Source organism: Schistocerca americana, chromosome 3, assembly GCF_021461395.2.
Source record: "Schistocerca americana isolate TAMUIC-IGC-003095 chromosome 3, iqSchAmer2.1, whole genome shotgun sequence".
Taxonomy (NCBI): Eukaryota; Metazoa; Arthropoda; class Insecta; order Orthoptera; family Acrididae; genus Schistocerca; species Schistocerca americana.
Genome location: NC_060121.1, coordinates 992,681,288 through 992,699,579, shown reverse-complemented (window position 1 = coordinate 992,699,579; position 18,292 = coordinate 992,681,288). Strand labels below are relative to the sequence as shown.

Sequence of the window (18,292 nt, the reverse complement as noted above, 5' to 3'; positions counted from 1 at the left end):
TGTGAAAACTTTCTCCCGGAACGTAGATTAGTGACTTTAATTGCAGCCTGGTTCACGTCGAAGTACAGTAGGTTTCGCTCGGCCTCCCTACTGATGATCTGCTGAGACAATGTTCACAGGTAGGTGCAGGTTCGTCGTAAAGGGACGGAAGGAACCTCGCCGCCGCGAGGAGACGAATGTCTGAAGAAAAAAAAATAAATAAATAAAAGGAGTCGACTTTGACGATTTCCGAGGAACTTTAATTCAACAAAGATAAGATGCTTTTTCATAACGGACCACGTGGCAATCAAACATGTATAAGGACATGCGGAAGAGACATAACGAATAGACAATTGGAGAAGACACATTTAAATTTCCACATGAGATGGTAACATTCGTTAATTGTGTGCCATGCTTATGTTCCAGGTTACATACAATGCTCATTGTGTCGACCATTCGCATCCACGCCAGCCGGGAACCGCACTAGAGATAGCATTTCTCTTCGCAGCAATTTTCGTACGGTGGACCATGCAATGTTCAGCTGTCATGACGCAGCTCGTGCAGTGTTCGAAGATCGCATACTGAGTGCAGCATTCTCAGCCATGGCAGCAGTAACATCTTCACAATCTCTGGCGCAATTTACCGCCGGCCTCTCCCCAAATCGCTGATCAATTCGAACTTCTGAATCATGTTCTTCAACATTGATTCCAAAGGAGGACATCTCCGTATTCCTTCAGTGCTTCAGTACCCGTGAAGAATAGGAGTACTATTACTGCTGCTTTGATAACACAGCTTTAGAGTGAAGCCCCGCTCACTTTGCCAAGACCGACGTTGACTCTCTACAACTGTAATGCACTGTGGTGGTTGTGTTTCAGCCATACGTCGCCCTACCACTATCGGCACCCAACGACAAGTTACGACGTTAACACTACTAACAGCGCAAATCCTGCAGCTCACAGGCTGAACATCATTCCTATAAAGTTTGGTACCCACAGGGTAAATATTTTTCCCCCTAAAATGGCTCAAGTAGCGAAAATTTAATTATAACCACACGACACATCATTTATATCTGACATTCATCAAATATATGCCAATTAACGCATATCTAATCATCAGTTTTTATGAAAAATATATGGCTTCTTAAAGCTTCAATTCTGCCAGTACCTCGTCTCCTACCTTTCAAACTCCACAGAAGATTCGCAGAAGAGCTTCTGTGAAGTTTGGAAGGTAGGAGACGTGGTACTGGCTGAATTGAAGCTGTGAGGACGGGTCGTGGGTCGTGTTTGCGTAGCTCAGTCAGTTGTTAAAGCATTTGCCCGCTAAAGGCAAAGGTCCCAAGTTCGAGTCTCGATCCGGCACACAGTTTTAATCCGCTGCAGAGTGAAAATCTCATTCTGGATACATGGCTTCTTCTTTTTGATCACATATTACGCACAAAAACTTCAGTTTTTGTTGCAAGTATAAATTACTCATTACCGTTATTGTGTAAAATATTGTTTATAAATTTGTAATTCCTTAAAATTTCAACAACCTTTGCTAATAAACTACGTATGAAGAGTAATGCATCCGAATTTTTACGTGAAAAATTTTAAAACTTATTAAATAAGACAAACATTATTTACATTCTACATCTTTATTCTTCATGTCCAGATACTTACTTATCAACTGGTCATGACTAGTAAAACCACCATACACAGACGGTATCGTTTCTTGTGAACATATGAAATAACTTCAAGAACGAGAACTACATGTGATTATTTTAAACAGACACTTATTTAAGTCTTTTTTGGGTATCTGGGACTCTTGGCATACAGATCATCACACCCCCTTCATGACAGTTATCACTGGGGTAATAAGTGTTTGAAATTAGTTCCCCAGTTTAAACTAACTTACCGTTTTCTTTCTTTTAATAGAGTATCACCATGAAAATCTGTATGGAAGAGGTGTCGTACAAGAAAGAGACGTAGATAAGAATTGATGAATATTACGTCAGAGTCAGGAGGCCTACGAATCGCTCTCCTACAAAAATTGTGTTAATAGTTTTTGGTCGAATCTCAATATCTCTAACTATTCTGCTCGGTGCGCAACATTTCTCGGAACCTATACGCAGACAGATTTATTTGCTAGTAGCTTTGGAGACAATTCAATAACGACAACTATGAGTTAAGATTATAAACAGACACTTATTTCAGCCGCTTTTTCTACTAAGACAAAAAAGGCGCTACCACATAGCCTTACTTTCATTACATTAATGTCCTAGAATAAATACTCTTCGTAAGACGTGTGCACAGGTCTATTATGCAAGCGGAGACAGCGTGGATCTAAAGCACGTAACCGTTCACATCTTTTGGCACTACACTTTCCCAGAACTACAAGAGCAAAAACATCAAAACTGAATGTCTAGCGTATTGGTCAAACTTCGGCATACAAACATCTATTAACTTCATCAGCTCCAACTAGAAAGGAATTACGTATAATGGTGGAAGAAGTCTCATCTTAGATTAACATATTCTTCTCTTTTAGTTCCAATGCAAGTTCTGCTAACTGCAGGACGTCAACAGCAAATAACTGTTTGCATTTTGTAATGTAAAGTGTGACCCATTGTCCAGTAGGCTATATTCAGATATTTCAGAGGTAAATATTCGTATGTATTTGTATTTCTCTAGACATGGATCATTAAAATAACTCGAGACCAGCTTTAATAACTAGTAATTCGTTTTTCTATTGATTGATTTCTTATTTTGTTTTTACTATGGTGTTTGAAACTGTAACCTGGGCGAACTCCGTAGACTTGGGATCGCGGCATAGCCGCCAGTCAATAACTTGCTTACTTGTGAACGGATACAGATAACAGTGTAATTACCATTTCAAAAACTTTTTTTTTACTTTTAGGTTTTTTTTCACTCGCATAAGTGTGTGATAGAAAACGAACCTGACTCTAAATTTGTGGAGAAACAGGCGCTGTATCATTGTAAGAGGTACAGTGGCGAACGATTGTGCCGGGACTCACCCCAGTTCACTGCTACTAGCGCCACGTAACCATGATGCGCCTGTGCGTAGTACACAAGTATTGCTCCATAATTTAAGAATGAAATTAAAAACTAAAGTCACTTTTCCAAACTTGGTGAACATATGCTTCAGTATATTAATGTTTAAATTGTCAAATCTCAGAATGATCAGATAAATATCTTTCCCTAAATACACCGTTTTAATAAAAAAGACATGTGGCACTAAATAATAAAGCTAAGAAGCCAAAAATTGGTCACAATGTGGAAATGTATGTCAAAATCAACTGGTATAGGTTTCAGCTCGATCAGAACAAAATTTTATTCTGAATCTACGTATTTACGAAAAATAAGTTGCGCTAAATAATGAATCTAGAAAGCCGAAAATTTGTATGAAACCGCAGTTTGATGTATGTCACCCCATTAAGCTACGTGTAATAGTTTTCGACTAATTTACTGAGAATTAAATTTGCAACAAAAACGTCCTCATTTGTAGTAGATTAAGTATCAGTTATGTTAATGTTAGAGAGTTCTGATTACAGCACTTGATTAAATCCTTTAAATAATAGAGCTATAACATGCTTCAAGACTTCGTAAATAACAATCAGTACAAGGTCTCTTAAAGCTGGGAGATGTTTCATAAACTTTTGCCTGGTATCCTCAACTGCTTGCACATAGTATGGATGGAGAAACATTTGGGATAGGCTAGACTCCTCACTCCTTCCGCGATTACTGCTTCTCTTTGATGTCCTTCGACTCTTGTAGCTACCACCGGATTCCTGCACAAGTTGCGAATAACTCTTCGCTCCCTATATCCTTGCTACATTCGGGATGCCAATGAGTGTATTCCTCTCAACATTCTGAAAAAAGTTCTCTAAATCTAAATATGCTATAATCGTAGGTTTAATCAATCTTCTGAGATCAGTCGTATGGTCAGCATTGTCTCGCATGTTCCTATGTTCCTCCGGAACACATACTGATCTTCTCCGAGGTCTGATTCGACCATGTTTTCAGATTTTCTATAAATAATTCGTGTCAGTATCTTGCCACCAGTAATTATTAAAATGCAAGCTTGGTAAGATTCTCACCTGTCAGCTCGTGCCTTTCGCCTATCTCATATATCTTGCACACTAGCCGGAATAATTTTACTTCGTCCAGGGATTTCAAAATTTATGAGGGAATATCGTCCACTACAGAACCTTATAATGACTTAGTCATTCTGTGCCCTATCAAATTCTTCTCGCAGTATCGTATCTGAAGTCCCATGTTCATTTATTTTCTCTTTCCTTTGTGTAAACTTGCCTGCAATATCACTTTTATTCCATAGCCCTTCTTTGAACGTCTTTCAGCTTCCTCTTCTTTGCTTAGTATATGATGGCCATCTGATAACTCCATGTACATACAGCTGCTTCTGTTTCCTCCAAATGGTCTCTAATTTTTCTGTTGTCGGTATCTATCTTTCTCCTCGTCACGCATGGTTCAGTAGCCTTACAGGTATCCTCCAGGCGTTTTTACTTACCAGCTGTGCATTTTCTGCTAGCCTCATTTTTAGACGCCTGTATTCGCTTTAGTTTCATAGCCAGTTAAATTAAATATCTCTTTTTTTTTACCCACGTATTCTTCTTGGAAGTTGTCTTTTTTCACTATTTCATCCTCTACAGGCTTCACTGTTTCGTCTGTCATAATTATCCATCCTTCTTCTATGGCATTTCTGTCCACAGTTTCACTCAATCATTACGGAATTCTCTCTTTCAGACGCACAACAACTTCAGATTGTTTCACTTTACTCTCTCCATCCTCGGTGAATGTGGCATGTGGCTCGTCAAATTGCACACTGAACTACTTCTGTTGCAAATGAAGGATTATCATGCTGAAAGGGCTACGCACCAGTTTTGCATAAATTGCGTTTTCTGATTCGTTAGTTGGTGTGGGAACAGGGCTTTTACATTCTCAAAGGGCTACCTCCAATAATGGCTGATGTAGGTGCCGCGGAGGGAAATAACAAAAACTGCTAAGTCTAAAAGAAAGCGTGAACAAAGGGGAGGAAGTATTTTGATTCTGATGACGTGATGAACACCATACAACAGCTCGCAATAAGCAACTGTTTAAAGATGCTCAGATGAAAGGCAGTTATTTTATGGACTTTCAGCAAGCTTGTGGTATAATAATTAACAAAAGTAAGGTTAATATTAGCTCTGCCATTAAAACTACGAAACCTCGGGTAATTCAGATTAAAAACATATGGTAAAATAGATGGACGAGTAATAATAAGAGCATTATTACTCAGTTCGAAACCAGTTTAACTACATTCACTATTAGCAATTCGCGCATGCCACCTACAACGTTCTCACTGAGACCTTAAGACCACCCGAAGGCTCCGCGAACCGTTAGCCCGAACACATATAGCGATCGCAGCCGCCCAACGACAGTACAGACTCTAGCCACCTCTCCACCAGTGTGGTGGACGCAAGTGCGCCAGCGAATTTGCACTCACTGTAGACAGAAAGGGTTGTCAACGGGACAAAAATTACTCTAAAATGCTAGATACGGCTAAACGACCGATACCTGGAGTAATATGAGACATATACCCTTCAGCGAGGCTAATCAATAATCTTACAAAAGATGTCACAAAAATAGTTACTGCTCTGACTTGGGAGGATATAGACTCATCACAGTTTGCATGGACACTGAAGTTTTGCAGTATCAGTGACGCTACCTCCGGCTTCAAAAAAAAAAAAAATGGTTCAAATGGTTCTGAGCACTATGGGACTTAACATCTGAGGTCATCAGTCCCCTAGAACTTAGAACTACTTAAACCTAACTAACCGAAGGACATCACACACATCCATGCCCGAGGCAGGATTCGAACCTGCGACCGTAGCGGTCGCGCGGTTCCAGACTGACGCGCCTAGAACCGCTCGGCCACATCGGCCGGCCTCCGGCTTCGAACACACGAAAAACCACAGGTATGTTTGGGTGTAGGAGACTTTCTTTCCTGCATTTCACTACACGTGGTGTTCTTGCACGAAATGTCGCATTTATTTACTGCACATGGCCAATTAGAATATAACATTACATGTTTGAAAGTTAACCTAAAATATTGTCAATACAAATTGAGATCAACAAAGGTTACAGTTTTTGTGGTTACATCAGGTGCCTTACTTTCCAAATACAAAATTAAAATATGACAAACCTTGACAGTTAACTTAAATACCTTATTTACACATACATGGGCATAGTTAAATGTGAAATAGCTCCCGTTTGCTTGCTCAGGCGGAGTCCCTCATTGGCTGCGCCACTGCGGTCGGTAGGCAACGAAACGACGATATTAAGCTGTCAGTACCAAACGCTCATCTCGCAGACAATATACTGTTTGAGTATCTATTTCGACTCCAGCAGGCGTACATTGCTGAACAGATGTTCGTCATTTAGAACACGGATGTTGCCTCGAGGCAACAGGTAATTACGTGAATAGAGGCAGCTTGCAAACACGCCCATCACAACCACTGCCCACATCAAATAAACGTGTGCGCAGTGGTTTGTTGAAATTTATGCATGTTGAAAGGTCTTATTTTTGTATCCATACAATAAACGCAGTTTACAGTCAACAATGCAATGTGCAATGTTCGTGAGCCATACGTAATACACTACTGGCCATTAAAAAAGCAGCCCCTGAAAGAGGTATGTGAAACACTTCAAATGGGCAAGAAGCGTAGTACAGTCTTGGATATGCATTATTCACTTGAAAAGCGAAGAAAAAACGACGGACCACGAAGGAATAATCTGAAAGTGACGGAAATCGGTAGATACGATGTACATGTACAGGCAAACAAATAATTACAATTTCAGAAAAATTGGATGATTTATTCAAGACAAGGAGCTTCACAAACTGATAAGTCAATAACGCGTTGGTTCACCTATGGTCCTTACGCAAGTAGTCATTCGACTTGGCACTGATTGACAGACCTGTTGGATGTCCTCCTGAGGGATATCGTGGCAAATTCTGTTCAACTGGCCGGTTGGAGGGCCCTGAGCATAATGCTCCAAACATCAACTGGGTAGACCTTTCTGTCCAAGGTAGAGTTCTGCAATCACGAAGACAAGCAGTGGAACCTGTCGCCGTGTGCAGAGGGGCATTATTTTGCTGAAATGTAATGCCAGGATGGCTCGCCATGAAGGGCAGCAAAACGGGGCATAAAATACTATAGACGTACAGCTGTGCTGTAAGGGTGCCGGGGATGTCAACGAAAAGGCACCCGCTGCGAAAGGAAATAGCACCACAGACCATCACTTCTGGATGTGGCGCCGTATGGCGAACCACCGTCGGGTTGGAATTACTACGTCCTCTGGGTTGTCTCCAGACTCGTCATTCGCTGATGACCGGGTTTCAGTTCGAAGCTAGACTCATCACTCTATACAATTCTACTGCAGTCAGTGGGATTCCAGGCCAAAAACGTGTCTGGAAACGCCCTGGACAACGGTAGGATAACAACCTGTCACCTGCCATAAGTCCCGACAACCAGGAGTGATGGTCAGGGGTACCATTCCATCTCATAACAGGACCCATTTCGTTGTCATTCGCCGCACGCTTACACCACAACGGCCTGTCGTCGACATTATATGGCCCGTTTTGTTGCACTTCATGGGAAGCCTCCTGGAGTTTCAGAAGATAATGCCCGCTAACACTCAGCATATTTTCGTGCTTTCGAATCCGCACCTTGGACAGCAAGGTCACCGGATATCTCCACAACTGAGAAATTTTGTAGTTCTATGGGCAAGGCCCTTCTGCCATCTTGGGGTTTTGGCGATATCCAACGACTTTGTCAATGAGTGCCAAGCCGAATAACTGCTTCACAAGGGGCAGAAGTGGACCAACGCCTTATTGTCTTCCTCAATACGCAAAACTCATCCTCTTGAATAAATCATGCATTTTTTTTTAATTGTAATCATTTGTTTGTCTGTACATGTATATCATGTCTACCGATTTCCGTGCATTTCCAACATTCGTCCCCGGAGTGTAGTATATATATACTAAAGAACCAAAGAAACTGGTACACCTGCCTAATGACGTGTAGGGCTCCAGCGAGCAAGTTCAGGAGTGCCGCAACACAACGTGGCATGGACTCCACTAATGTCTGAAGTGCATCTGGAAGGAAATGACACCATGAATCATGTCAGGTTGTCCATAAATCCGTAAGAATACGAGGGGATGAGACGTCCTTTGAACAGCACGTTGCAAGGCATACGAGATATGCTCAGTAATGTTCATGTCTGGGGAGTTTGCTGGCCAGCGGAAGTGTTTAAACTCAGAAGAGTGTTTGTGGAGCCACTCTGTAGCAATTCTGGACGTGTGGGGTGTCGCATTGTGCTGCTGGAATTGCCAAGTTCTTCGGAATGTACAATGGACGTGAATGGATGCAGGTGGTCAGACAGGGGTCCCATATTACGGCAACTGCACACGCCCCACACCATCACAGAGCCTCCACCAGCATGAAAAGTCCCCTGCTAACGTGCAGGGTCCATGGATTCATGAGGCTGTCTCCATACCCGTACACGTCTATCCGCTCGATACAATCTGAAACGAGACTCGTCCGACCAAGCAACATGTTTCCAGTCATCAACAGTCCAATGTCGGTGTTGACGGGCCCAGGAGAGGCGTAAAGCTTTGTGTCGTGCAGTCGTCGAGGGTACACGAGTGGGCCTTCGGCTCCGAATATTGATGGTGTTTCGTTGAATGGTTCGCAAACCGAGACTTGTTGATGGCCCAACACTGAGTTCTGCAGCAGTCTGCGGAAGGGTTGCACTTCTGTCACGTTGGACGGTTCTTTTCAGTCGTCGCTGGTCCCGTTCATAAACCATATTTTTTTCGGCTACAGCAATGTCGGAGACTTGATGTTTTACCGGATTACTGATGTTCACGGCACAATCGTGAAATGACCGTACGGGAAAATCCCCACTTCATCGCTACCTCGAAGATACTGTGCCCCATCGCTCGTGCGCGGACTATAACTTCACGTTCAAACTCACTTACATCTTGATAACCTGTCATTGTAGCAGCAGTAACCGATCTAACAACTGCGCCAGACACTTGCTGTCTTATGTAGGTGTTGCAGACCGCAGCGCAGTATTCTGCCTGTTTACATATCTCTGTATTTGAATACGCATGCCTATACCAGTTTCTTTGGCGCTTCAGTGTATATTTCATGCCTGTCAGGATATAGGGAGTAACACTCACTGTTCGCACTTGTATCCAACAGTGATCAAGGTGTCTGACTGCGTATACCCACAATGAGTAATAGTTGACATTTTCTGTCTTTCAGAATACGAAGAGGAGCAAGGGCTCTCACGCACTTATCTCCAACTCTAATTAAGGTATTTGATTGCGTATTGTCGGAACGAGTAGCAAGCAGAGCTCTCTTCTCTGATAGAGCTGGGAAGAATTCTGAATCCGGGAGTTGACGAAAAGACCTAATACACAGAGTGGTAAGAAGTACTCAATGATTTGAAAAGATATATAGCTAGCGTAGGACACTTCGAACAAAATTTATCTATAGGGAAAACAAATTGATTTTGAGTTGAATCCTCAATTTTTTGCACGCTTATTCAGCTCCTGCGAATCACATTTTCTCCTCTCCGCTTTATAATCACATGTGCTAAGAAATAGGGTTTCTTCCGCTCACTCTGTTAAATGTGATTTATTAGATGTCAGTGAATGTTCTGCGGTACGCAAGCTGGTGCAGGACCTGTGCTGAGACGTGACACCTGTGCTGGAACGTGACACTTCATAGTCCGATCTCATCTTCGTCAACTTCCTCTTCACTTTCTGTAACATCATCAACTTCTTCAACAGCCCGTCCAGCTCACACGAGTTGAGAATATAAGACGTAAACTAAAGTCATCACCTTCGCTTCCCCTGTGTACTGTCCACGCAATTTTCTACCTTCAAATGTTTTGTTGGTACTGGCTTACTACCTGAGCTCATAACAGTCATGCAGAACACGAATAAAACACAATTACGTTGCGTAATGTTACTTGGTCTGCAACATACAGCAGGCACTGACAAGAAGAAGGGAAACGATTGCAGGACATTTGTTAAGACATCAGGGTGTACCTTCCATGGTGCTAGAGAGGGCGGTACAGGGTGAAAACTGCAAAGGAAGAGGGATTGGAGTACATGCAGTACGTAATTACGAGTGCATGTTGCGAGTGTTACTCTGAGATGGAAAGGTTGGCACAGGAGATAAATTCGTGGCGGGCCGCGTCAAACCAGTCAGAAGACTGGCAGGGAATGGAATACGTCCAATAAATAATTTTGGACTTACGGCTCAAAGTGTGAGACTCTGAGATGAAGAGGTTTGTTCAGGAGAGGAATTCGTGGCGGGCAGCATGAAACCAAGGAGAAGTCTGAAGACTCAAAAACAAGTTCTTTGTTTTCTTTCGAATGTTCCGGTGGAGATGATCTTTTTATTTAAATTCTAATTTCGAAGAAATGTAAATTGTGTCCCTTTAGCAGTACTGTAACTGAGCATTTAATATTTTAAATAATACAGCAGGTGTGTAGCATTGATGATACAAAGGTCTGGTTTAATTTATACGCTTAATTTTTCCTGCGGCACAGATATATTCTACAAAGTTTTATTAAAGTGAATCGTTTGTTCTGAGGTCTGTTAGGCCGGTAAGGAGGAAAGGTACGACGGGATAGTGGCTGCGCTGCTTCTCGCGTAATTGTGCGCTCCTCAGAAGAGGGCTAATTTGACAAAGGAAGCGTCTCATAAGGCGTTGCGAGATGCTGGAAGGTCCCAGCCGTATGAAACTACGGCCTCTTCTGGCCGCCCTCGACGCTGCCTCTGGCCTGATTACGCCGCGGAGGGTCAGCAATAACTACTCGTCAGCGTCACCGACTAACCCCACCTGCGGCCGAGCCGACAATTGGCCGTGTCGCCCGCCCACACACACACACACACACACACACACACACACAGCCACACACACACACAGAGCTGCAGGCTTCCGCACCGACGATCAAGGCGCGCCGCGACCCCTGCGGCAGGACACAGACAGGCCTCCCGCACTGACGTGTCACTCTCAGCTGTCACCGGCCTCGGCTGACGTCGCCAGTGACGTTGCTGACTGACTCCGGTAATTGACGCAGCCAGCTCCCAGACTTCCACGAGTCGCGCTCGGCATTTATCGTCAGATCCAATCCGGTATCACCGATCACCTCTTCTTAGTTTATTTTGCGAAGTCATCGAGGTTATGTTCAAATGATTCAAATGGCTCTGAGCACTATGGGACTTAACATCTGTGGTCATCAGTCCCCTAGAACTTAGAACTACTTAAACCTAACTAACCTAAGGACATCACACACATCCATGCCCGAGGCAGGATTCGAACCTGCGACCGTAGCAGTAGCGCGGTTCCGGACTGAGCGCCTAGAACCGCTAGACCACAGCGGCCGGCCGAGGTTATGTGCTGGATGACCGAAACTACCAAGCTCTGTGTAGAGTATCTAACGACGCTTCACCCTATTTTAGAAAGATCTATTAAGAGCATAGTAATAATAATGATTAACGTAAAACTGCTTTAGTTGCTGTTGAGAATTTTATTGAGTTCACTACCTGTTTCGGATTTTGTATTAGGCTACTTACAAGTACGTCTATTTGCCATCTTCCGCAGCAGCTGTTAAAATCAGTTGTTACTGCTTTTCAGTCTTGAGCTTTCTGCATTTCAAGTTAGTTCACAAAAGTGATCGTAAATAATCCAAATACAGCGCAAGAAATTTTACAGAATAGCAAAAAACTGCCAAGTGCATATGTGAACCTAAATGTTTCGACGTCAGCCGCTGCTAGTAAGTAGAAACAAGCAGTGGTTTGGAGAATATGTAAAGTAACTTGCACTCCAACTTTATAAGTATCCAATTTGCAGAGTACCCACAGAAGATGCTTTATAATTAAAAGCGAAACGCGTCTGGTATAATTCTCTTTAAACAAATTTCCGTAATCTAAAGACGCAGAACCAATAATAACTTATATTTAAAAGAGGTTCCTAACAATTTTGCTGCAGACAAAGGAGGTCCAAACATATTTGTAGCGATTTCATTGGTCACGTAACATTTTAAATCAACCTGATTTTCTAAAAAGTGGAAATTTGTTGTAAGGTCTTATGGGACCAAACTGCTGTCATCAGTCCCTAAGATTTCGCACTACTTTTATTGTGTAGGCATTGTTCCTTTGCGGTTGCGGCATAATTTTTCTTGAAAATAGCCTAAAATGAATGCCGAAACCATCAACGGATTCAGCGAAAGTCTCAGCAGCAAGTGACGCGGTTTTACATTAATTCAACAAGCAGTTTCGGAATCAGTACGTGGAGAAACTAATAATAATAACACATGGCCGTCAAATTCCCCTAGAAACATTTATTGAAAAACACTGGAGATCATATTACAAAGTGCTATGCAGGCAGATATTGGAGTAAGCAGTCCTTCGGTTAACGCATCACCACTTCGCCAAATGTAAGCTGTTTTTACGCTAACACCTTAGTGAAGATGAATAACAAGACGGAACTTTCGTTTCATCGAAGGTATACTGAAGTACAACATTTTAGCTGATAACCTAGGGTCATGGCCATTCTCAACACGGGTTCACACAGATGGGTATAAACAGAAAAACGGGATATGACCGGCTTTTATAGATGACGAGAATAAAGGAGGCAATTTCAAGCTACCTGAAGTTGCGTCCATACCCACTGCAGAAGTTCCAGCGATTTTAGAAGGACTTAAATACGCAAAAGAAATGCAAGAAGAAACGATGACAATCTTTCCAGATTCACTCTCATGGTTGATGCTGTTAAAATGCCACGGGGTCAACAGACCAAAAATTACTTAGTACATCGCATTAGAGAAGCAGTAAAACAGCTTTCCTGCCTAAATAAGGCTACCATCACTTTATGGTGAAGGAGCGCGGCGGAATAAAAGGAAATGAAAAAAAAAAAATCCTCTAGTTCAGTGAAACACAATAAAGTACCATCCGATGGTCTCCATCATACCACAACGACCATAATCAGAGCCCGATGGAATGAAAGCTTGCAACGGCCTTACGAAATTAAAGGGAAACAATCTGCCGAAGTGGTGCCTAATCTGCCGTCACGTCCCTGGTACCGAAACTGAGAGACAGCAGAAACTTTATGGTGACAATGGCTCTACTTCGATTCAATCACGGGATATTTCTGCAACATTTCTACCGCCTCAAAAGTTCGTACCTTCTCGGTGCGAATGCGGATGCGAGGCAGAAGTTAATCATATTTTCTTCAGCGGCCGCAGAAAGTATCAAGAAGCTATGAAACTGACACATCATCTAATGACCTCTGGAAATGCTTTACCAACAGACATTAAAACTCTTCCAGCAAGAAATGGCATAAAAGTGTATGAGCTCCTAGAGTCGAATAAGAATACAGGAAAAGACAACTTTCTTACAGTATAATATGTAAATAAAGTAATAGCTTGTATCATTGACTTAAGTCGAGTTTAAATGGATGAAACAAATAATTGTTGCTTCTCACGATTCTGAAGCTGGCTGTATAGGTTATACCTAAAAGCTATTGACAAACTTATAATATTAATTAACAGTATTATTATTATTTTTCCTTTGATCATTTTGTACGGTGATATAGATATATCAGTTCTAAATACATAGGCGTTCAATACATAGAATGTTGTATTAGATTAGATTAGTTTTTCGTTCCATATACCGTATTTACTCGCATCTAAGCCGCACTTTTTTCCGGTTTTTGTAATCCAAAAAACCGCCTGCGGCTTAGAATCGAGTGCAAAGCAAGCGGAAGTTCTCAAAAATGTTGGTAGGTGCCGCCACAACTAACGTCTGCTGTCGAATATATGTAGCGCTAGACAAGCATGCTTTGTAGGCACAAAGATAAATACTGGCGGCAAAACCTCTGCGTCAGTAAATAAATTTTAAAAAAAGGTGGAAGACGAGCTTTTTTTCTCCGCCCCGAGTTTCGACCACTGCATTTTCATACATTATCCAACGAAGTAAATACAAATTCCGTATTGTTCATCTTCGAATGTAGCAGAATTTCAATGTACCACGAAAATCCGACTGGCAAGACTGTTTGGGATGTTTGTCAATATGGCCAACTCTACGTTCAGAATTTTTTCCTACCTGTGAGAAGAGATGGTTGCTAATAAATAGGAACCTGATGAAATATGAACCACATACAGTATTCTCTTCACCATAAGAATAATACGAATATAAACATTTTGCCATGTATTGTTTCGTGTTTGCTTCTATCTCATTTAAATCCTGTCTGCCTAATAAACTACGAAACTAGAGTGAGACAACAGCAAACGCGGAAGAATATATGTATCATTTCATGTTTATATTTGTATTGTTCTTAGGCCTAACAGCGATACTGTCAGAAATGAAGCATGGCAACTGAATAGATTTTTAAATCTAAGATGGCTCTCATTTCTGTGCAGAATTTGATGTACTAAAGAAGCGGCCGCAAAGATTTTCAAACGGAGAAAAATTTTCGCCTAACTCTCGTTCAGAACTTGTTCTATCATACGCAGTCTATTATTTGGTTCTTGTTGATTATTATCAAAGAAAGCAGCAGAGTAACAACAAATAGCAGTCTCTTGCCATTGTTTCGCCAATGAGATGATTCCTCTCCTGTTTTTTTTTTATTTTTATTTTTTTTATTGTAAGCGGTGGTAGCGCGCACAAAAGCAAGCCATGTCGTGAGCGGCGACAGGCCGTAAACACGCACTGTCAGAATGCAACGAACAATGCATGACACAGTACAGTAATGTATTTTCAGCTTACAGTGACGTAAACACCTATAACAAAGAAAACGGCACTTATCAGGTCAAAGCAAAATAAGCAATAGATTCAAACCAGAGGAAGCACGTGAAAAAGGAAGGGTACCCGTATAAATACGGACGGAGCGCCTGACGCATAGCAGTGGCTACCTGGTAAAGCTTAACTGCTAAGCTTACGACTCGAACCAAACTACTGTAGCTGTATCGCCATTCATTCGACCTAAATTGTCTCTGATATTACAATGGACCAACTTTGCTTCGATTTGGAGATGCGGCCTTAAACTATTCTCTCCCCTTGAATTTCGAGTCTCAAATTTCAGGTGCGGCTTAGATTCGGGAAAATTTTTTTCCCTTTACTTCGAGTCTCATTTTTCGGGTGTGGCTTAGATTCGAGTGCGGCTAGATTCGAGTAAATACGGTATCCGTTCTGAGGAGATCCTCGTGGATGTGGAACATGTCAATTTTTTAAGCTGAAATAACAATACTAATAGTATGAATATATACAATACAGCATTTATTTCTATTAAAAAATTCGTCTATGGAGTAGAAGGAGTTGGCCACTAGTAAGTCTTTTAGGCTCCTTTTAAACTGATCTTTATTTGTAACTAAATTTTTTATGTTTACTGGCAAATTATTGAAGATGAGTGTTCCTGAGTAGTGGATCTCTTTTTGAACTAAAGTAAGTGCTTTGAAGTCCTTGTGCAGATCATTTTTGTTCCTGGTATTGTATGTATGAACTGAGCTGTTTGTTGGAAAAAGAGATATATTATTTTGGACAAATTTCATTAAGGAGTAAATATACTGAGAGGCAGTAGTTAGTATACCCAGTTCTTTGAAGAGGTTTCTACATGACGTCCGCGAATTTACTCCACAAATAATATGTATTACGTGCTTTTGGACTCTGAAAACTTTTGTTTGACTTGAAGAGTTACCCAAAATATTATACCATATGACATTATGGAATGAAAGTAGGCAAAGTATGCAAGGTTTTTTCATTTTTATGTCGCCTATGTCTGCTAACACTCGAATTGCAAATACAGATTTGTTAAGGCGTTTCTGCAGTTCTGTGGTATGCTCCTCCCAACTGAATTTATTATCAAGTTGTAATCCCAGGAATTTAAGACTGTCAACCTCTTCTATCTGCTCTTCTTCATACTCTATGCATATGCCGGGTGGAAACCTCTTACAGGCTCTGAATTGCATATAGTGAGTTTTTTGAAGTTTAATGTCAGTAAGTTGGCTTTAAACCATTTATTAATATCCGTGAAAATATTGTTAACAGATCATACTATTTATTGCAATACTTGTGTCATCGGCAAACAAAACGAACTCTGCTTCTGGCAGTGTAACTGTGTATAATATCATTTAGAAACAGGTATATGCTTAAATCACATACATTAACAATCAGGAGCATTTGGTGTATGCCTTCCATACACCTCATCGCATTTAGTATTTCACACGTACACTGATGAGAGGAAACGTTACGGCCATCTGCTCACTAACGTGTTGCTCCACCTCTGAAATGCAATTCGGCGACGTCCTGGGACGACACTGATTCCACGAGTCACTGAGAAGTTGTCGGGGGTACGTGGCATCAGATGTCAACGCGGTCTCGGCAAATTACCTGCCGGTGTTTTGTGAGTCCGGAGCCGATGCCAAATAGCATACCAGATACGTTCCATCGGGTTCTGGTCAGGCAAAAGTTGGTGGCCAAGACGTCATCGTGAGTTATCCACCATGCTGCACATTTCACTGCAGCCATATTTGGCTTTGTGACGCAGGAAGTATCTTGGTGGAAGACGCCAGCACCGTCGGGGAAGACATGAAGCATGAAGGAATGCAGGTGGTCCGCAATAATAGTGCATAGTTGCCACGGTGATTTCTATTACTACAACAGGTACTGTGGAAGACCAAACTGATTGCCTATGGAATATCGCCTCAGCTGTGCGACTGGATGTGTGGTTTCCTGTCAGAAAGGTCACAATTCGTAGCAATAGACGGAAAGTCATCGAGTAAAACAAAAATAATATCCGGCGTTCCCCAAGGAATTGTTTTAGACCCTCTGTTGTTCCTGATCTATAGTAACGACATAACAGACAATCTCAGTAGCTGCCTTAGATTGTTTGCAGATGATGCTGTCATTTAGCGTCTTGTAAAGTCATCAGATGACCAAAACGAATTGCAAAACGATTTAGATGAGATATCTGTGTGGTGCGAAAAGTGGCAGTTGACCCTGAATAAAGAAAAGTGTGAAGTTATTCACATGAGCACTAAAAGAAAGCCGGTAAATTTCGATTACGCGATAAGTCACTCAACTGTGAACGTTGTAAATTCAAATAAATACTTAGGAATTACAATTACAAATACCCTAAATTGGAACGATCACATAGATAATGTTGTGGGTGGAGCCAACCAAAGACTGCGATTCATTGGCAGAAGAGAAGCTGTGAGGACGGGGCATGAGTCGTGCTTGGATAGCTCAGTCGGTAGAGCACTTGCCCGCGAAAGGCAAAGGTCCCGAGTTCGAGTCTCGGTCCGACACACAGTTTTAATCTGCCAGGAAGTTTCAAACACAATCGAGCTCTGCAAGGTCACTGGCGGAAGGAAAAGGGGAGGTCTGAATAATTCGTTGTGGAATGAAATAATTACAATAGTTTTACGAACGTTTTGTAGACGGCCGGGAGTCTTACATCTGTTTTCGAGTTCATTTACAGTTTCAGCTGAAAACGCCCCTGTAAATGTGCAGCTGTAACTGATTGATCTGCAATGTAATTCCCGTTTTCAAGACAAATCCTTTTTCTGTTAAAACTGTTCAGGATGTCTACATTGTTTACCTTAAGGTAGAGTTACCACGAAGTTGCAAAAGTGCTGCAATATTTCGATCGACGTATTGTCGTGAAAGATATTTTCTCGATTATGAAGCTAAATAATTCATGTTTACTTGACAGCCTGAGTGCAAAAATCTGTGATATTGTATCTGTCCGTACGCTAACAGTTTGTACCAGATAGAAATTATGTCTTCAGCGCGGCAACAATAATTAAGTAATGGTTCCAACCGCCGGCGTCCAGCAGAAGTATCAACAGCCGCTACCCGGGAAGCGTAAACATTTCAACGCCGTTACTCGTTCTGTGATTCTGAGCAAGCTCAGCAGAAAAGAGTTAGAAAAGCACATAACGAACTGCTTTCTCTATTTTCGTAACGTTATGTAAGAGACACTGAGTAGGAGTCAACATCCCTTAACAGCAGCAGTAAAGACACTGTACCAAACTCGTTAAGCAAATTCCAAATTTAGCGGAACTGAAGACCGCTGACAATTCGAAAAGAGGAGCACCGATTCGATCATTACGAATGAGGTCGTAAGGTGGAGCCTCTCCTCTATGGCATAAGTATTCCAGCCCAAATGGTTCAGACCATTCGTTTAGTAGGATCGACGCCATTCATATCATTCGCAGTTAATTCTCTGGTTATGGT

General features: G+C 41.8%; 1 non-coding gene across 1 annotated transcript; it reads left to right on the top strand.

The window, feature by feature from the left end:
- The first annotated feature begins 17,288 nt into the window (after positions 1-17,288).
- On the top strand, positions 17,289-17,363 carry Trnas-cga. The gene has a single exon. It is a non-coding gene; the product is annotated as a tRNA-Ser (tRNA).
- The last annotated feature ends 929 nt before the right edge of the window (positions 17,364-18,292 follow it).